The sequence below is a fragment of the Salmo trutta genome, chromosome 17 (assembly GCF_901001165.1).
Source record: "Salmo trutta chromosome 17, fSalTru1.1, whole genome shotgun sequence".
In the NCBI taxonomy this organism is placed as follows: domain Eukaryota; kingdom Metazoa; phylum Chordata; class Actinopteri; order Salmoniformes; family Salmonidae; genus Salmo; species Salmo trutta.
In genome coordinates, this window is record NC_042973.1 from 57,678,903 (window position 1) to 57,684,933 (window position 6,031).

At 38.3% G+C, this 6,031-nt stretch overlaps 1 pseudogene; it reads left to right on the forward strand.

The window, feature by feature from the left end:
• LOC115152484 (zinc finger protein 850-like) overlaps positions 1 to 6,031 on the forward strand; it is an 89,298-nt pseudogene that overhangs the window by 12,186 nt on the left and 71,081 nt on the right.

The following is a 6,031-nucleotide window of genomic DNA, read 5'->3' on the forward strand; positions in this document are numbered from 1 at the left end:
ATGGAGCATCTATGGCCTCAGTTACACCTGGCACCTAAATGTGACTTCTGTCATCCGATCACTCCAAGCTGCATTAGGTTCAGATCTACCAGGATGGGCCTTTGACATCGTCTGGATGCAGCCAGGCAACCAAATATGCATCAGCAATGTAAAGAGATGGGGGGAAAAGTACATTTGACACAAATGACCTTCATAATAACAAAGAACAAATGTGTGTGTCTGAGGGGAAATTAACTTTCAGACAGCCAAAAGGGGTGAGAAATTACACCAATATCAGTGGACAATTTGCACTAATGTAAATAAACATAGATGGAACATATTTAGTTCAACATCAGTTCACCGTCTCACCTCATACTGTATTTTAGCAATACAAACTGAAATGTGTGCAAATGATCTTTTCAGAAATGAATCAGGTCCATGGAATGGATAAAGACAAAAATATAATTCAAGGACTATTAGAGGTAGAGAGGCGAGGCAGGGGTGAGGACATCATCCTGCTATTTTGACAGTCCCTGAAGGACAATACAGAAGAGGGATCTGCTCTTATTCCTTCCCTTTCTCTAATGTATTTTGTAATGAAATTAGCAAGTGTAGTAAGATCATTGCTTTACTTTACTAGGACTGGAGACCACAGCAGCGATTCTGCTCTTGCCCAACCTCTTCAATGAGGACCCGAGTGGACTTTATGTCCGTGACAAGGTATGCCTATGCACCAATCATCTGTTTCTTCATAAACATAGGTGTGCATGCTTATATAAAACTACAGCTGAACATTTGTTATGTTCTTTGTTAATTGTATGTGTATTAATCTTTTCTTACTTTTGTTGACACAGATTTCACCGCTCTTCACTCCTTTACTGCACATCGGTGGAAATCCATTTCACCATGAGAGTGAAATCCCGCTGGCCTTTGATGGGGAGAACATCCAGGCCCTCGAGGACGTCCCCATGGGACTTGAGGCTCTGCTACGACTGGATTTTTATTTTCTGTATAATTTCCCCAAAATGTCAGAAAAACACTTATGTTGTTAAGTTACTGTGTTCTGGGGATCAGAGAAGTTGGGGTGAAGTTACCAGGGCCGGTCATAAAGATGGAAAACTTCCTAACATAACTAAGTGGATACGATATACACACTAAAGCTGAAAAATCTGTATTTAGCATCAAGTCTACAATGTTGTTAGTTTACCTATGATTCATTTTTAATGTTGTTTTTATTGTACATCATTATTTATATATTTTTTTATATGTCATTAAAATCACTATACAAAGTAAATGTATTATTTATTATGGTCTGACATGTCTGCAGAAATGTTGCAATTTTGGTAATGTGTTTTGTTTGGTAAATTGTTTTGTAAATATTAATTCACATTTGTGGTGCCACTAAATAAACAATGAATTATTTAAATCAATATTGTCAATATTGTTATTATTAAAATATGTTTTTATAACGGAGGGAGCGTGGACAGGGAGTTTAAAAAATGAACCCCAAAAGGTTCTTTGAGGAACCATGATAAGGGGTTCTTCGGAGAACTTTTAAGGGTTCCCCCACAGTTTCAATTTGAAGAACCCCTACAGGAACCTTTACTTTTTAGAGTGTATATTGATAAAAGTCACCTTGTCCGAGAGACATTTACATAGTTACCTTGGCTCACTCTAACTTTATGGAAAAAAGTTTAGTCAATAAATCTAGCAACTCCTCTCATACTGGGAAGACCCCCCAGACCTTAAGGGCAGTTTTATTTCAAATGTAGTACCCGGATGGAGAAAGTCCAATAAGCGTTTTATAGTTTCATCCAACTGCCCAGACTTTGTAGACTGTTTAATAATGCTTAAACCTCATCTTTATCAAATGATCAATTAAAGATACCAACTCAAAACCTACGTTCGTCTACATATGGGTTGTTTAAATTGTATCTAATTATATTCCCAGTATTACTTCATCAAATCTCTAGTAATCATTATACACACATACAATTCATCATATTTTCATATATTCATAGAATCCATATAAAACGTAAGAAATTCTCAGGTACTCACGACAACCATTCCATTTGCTTTTTCAAGGACTCTCCACAGCTACGAAGCAGCTCTCCAAACATACTCCCAGCGGAACAAAAAAATTAACTTTTGTTTCCCGGACAATGACCATGGGATCCTCAACGGTTCTCTAACCTCCCAGAGACCACGGCAAAATCAAGCCTCCCAGGAACTATAGACCTTCTGCTGCTTTCTAAAATATCATCCCGCTTATTATCCACATTTCAATCATCTGATTAAGCATATTTCTATATGTTACTATCCAGACGACAGATTAAGACTCATTTCCACATTCACACAACTCTCATATCACAGTCACAACTCTCATATCACAGTCACACAACTCTCATATCACAGTCACACAATGCTATTCCAAAACATACCTAATCAATTAGTTGTTTTTCAACAATATTTTAACCTGCAGGAATATTTTCACATTTCTATCTCATGGTTAGTTCCTAGGATAATGTAACTCATACATTTACATCTTTCAATACTTCTAAAATGGGGTCCAGGTTGAAAACAATTACAGGTGCACCTTACTATCTTATACTATATCATAAATGGTCTTAACAAGTAAACACAGATTCTAGTTTTTATCCAGTTCACAAAGATAGCTGACTGGGCCCTGTTTACACCTCCACACAGGAATACACACTCAGAGCCTATGAGGCTTTTCTAAAATCTCCACTTTGCGTGTTTCGCTCACCTCATAATTTTTTAAAAATTAGGTTTGAGTTGTGGTATCCACTCAGATCAAAGGTGGGTTCATCTGCTCCGTTCCCGAAGTCTCCCTGAGATCCCAAGTTAGAGGGATCCCTCATGCACCATTTACCCAGGTCATCAGGAGTCAGGTCATTTACCCAGGTCATCAGGTCATTTACCCAGGTCGTCAGGAGCCAGGTCATTTACACAGGTCGTCAGGTCATTTACCCAGGTCGTCAGGAGCCAGGTCATTTACCCAGGTCGTCAGGAGCCAGGTCATTTACCCAGGTCGTCAGGAGTCAGGTCATTTACCCATGTCGTCAGGAGTCAGGTCATTTACCCAGGTCGTCAGGAGCCAAGTGAAGATTCACATCCCCATCGCCAAATGTGGTGGTTAATTTCTTTAATATCAATTGAGACAAATTTATCACACAAGTCAGAGTTATTCTAAAACTAAATCTTTATTCACTTATACGGGAGCAGGTCAATACAACACACACATATAAAGTGAATCAATTGAGTGTTCTACGATAATGATGGCTGGTCGACGAATCACCCACAGATGATTCGTTGGGAGCCACGATACAAAAGTACAAAGGTCTTTTACAGCCAAGATACACCCCTTTCAACCTACATGACCAACAACAGATGTATAGAACGAGTCACAAGGTTAAGATTTGTATAAAAGATTCTTATAATTCTCAGCAGACAGTATCTGCTGTAAAAACAGTACTCTTTATGTAGAGACCAGGGTCTGGCCCTGAGGTCATCTCTCCCTGGTACCATATAGAACAGAAACATTAACTCATGCTCTGGAATGCAGTCTCTAGGTTTTATCACCCAAAATACATTGTAAATCTCCTGTCAGTGTTTTCTCCCAGAGGCCCATCCTCAGTAGAACACACAGACACAATAGTTCTAAGAACCCTCTATTCTGTTGCATAAAACCACCATTTGATGCAATACAAGTATAATATCATAATCTTGCAATTTTGCTCTCACAGTGTCCACTGGAAGTTGACTAGTAACAACAACTGGGACCTAAAAGACACCCACCATGAGACCCACTAAATCTTCCCAAGAAGAGGCAAACAAAAGAAAAACCCACACCAAACTTAAAGACAGGAAGCAAACCAAAAAGGTGGAGCAACTAAAGGTGTTGACTCTCCACATGTATCAAGACAACTGGAGCACTGGGCCAGACACTCTTAAATAGAACCTGGACCAGCTCAGGTGAAACACCTTCCCACTAACGAGATGGACAAGCCAGCACAGGTGTAACACATACTGACTAACGAGGTGACACCAATCAGTGCACCCAAGACACATTTCAGTTGAATGCATTCAGTTGTACAACTGACTAGGTATCCCCCTTTCCCACGTGCTAATGTCCAACCTCAAAACATAAATGGAAAAACCAAAGCCTGTAACACCTTCCCCCTTAAGACAAGAAATATATCCTATATTTTTGTTGGACAAGTTTGCTCACCACCAAAAGAAAACAACTTCCATTTCACATAATCAACTACAATGCTTCACCTTCACCAATATAAACATGGTGTCTACTGGCTTTCAACAATTAAAAACAAGAAAAAACACAAATTTCTAAATAATAATATACAATCGTACTATTTTTTTCTCCTTTTTCTGTCTATAGAATCCTAAAACTCACTAGCTTCTAGAACTCTCGTCCCCTTGGAACGAGCCCAAACAAAACTCATCTCCAATACGGAAAAACATGCCGTATAACAAAACTCAAATCAAATTGTACTGCGCCGAATACAACAGACCTAACAGTGAAATGCTGACTTATGAGCCCCTAACCAACAGTGCAGTTTCAAAAAAATACAGAAAAGAATAAGAGATAAAACTCATCTCCAACACGGAAAAACGTGTCAAAATAATATGTGATCCATGGTAACGCTTTGGCTAAATGAACAACAGAAAACCTTTTGACTGCCAACCCCAGAGACAATCAGCAACCAAGTTGTCCTTATCATGGACATGTCTGATTTCAAGAGGAAACTCCTGCAATATCCCTAGTAACTTTCCACCTCACTGCGGAGCTTCTCTCTCTTTTCAGGGTTCACTAAATAGGCATGTTGTTGGATCGGGGCCCAGTCCCCAATGTCATGCTCTAGTACACTTGGGTTGGCACATCTGAGAATGAACCCTGATATTCTAAAAGCAGGGCAGCAATGTCAATATAATTGTACCAAAAAATTGTCAGTTGGTTGCATAAATAAATATCATTACTAAATGTTACATGAAATGTAAATATGAAATAGCCCAATGTCAAAACACAGTTTTAAAGTGTCCAAATCAATAACCAATACGCAGAAACAGTTTGTGATATATTGAAAACCTAAAAATAAAATGTGCTATGTACACAAACATCTGCCACAATAATCATATTACTTGTATTTTTTTAAACAAGCACCTTATAAACTGTACAAGCACCAAAAACGCTGTTGTTTTGACAAGTAGCAATAAATCACTGATATCGATTAGGGGGGAAATCAGGTTGTACGTGCTGTTGAAACTAACACAACTAAAAAATACACATGGAAATGGGAGATATATTTTACCTCACTGATTAGAGGACAACCTGCAGAAGACAGTCAGCTACATTTTGGAATGATGCATTTAAATGTAGGGGTCACTGAACAAAGGAACGGAACACTTATTTTTCATAACTCATCGATATCACGATGAGATCAATTGTGTGACAGAAGGGAGATGAAGTTGCACGTCCTGTTAAAACTAACAGCTCAAAAACCACACAAATCTGGGAATAATGTGTACATCACTAGTTAGAGGACAATTTGTAGAAAACAGCTAGCTACATTTTGAAGTGTTGCATTTTGATTCAAGTGGGTCACCAACGTGGTATGTGTAACACAACTCTTTTTTTGTTAGTCACTTTTTGTTATATCACATAAATAGTACTCTTCCATTTCAGAGCCTGGATTTTCCCCCTGAGGCTAATATCCATATCATGTTGAAATCAATAGAACAGGGGGAAAACGTTTAGGGTTCTACATTGTGACATTATTAAAATACTCCTTCTACAATGTTAAAACATTCTACATTGTGACATTAATTCATTGATATCATGAAACAACTCCTTCATGTATGTATTTTCTGATATTTGATCAGAGATCTTTTATCAGATTATCTCTGGTCACAGCTATGAGATTTCTCTCCTGTGTGTGTTCTATGGTGTTGAGTCAGAGAGCCAGAATCAGCAAAACTCTTCCCACATTGATCACAGCTATAAGATTTCTCT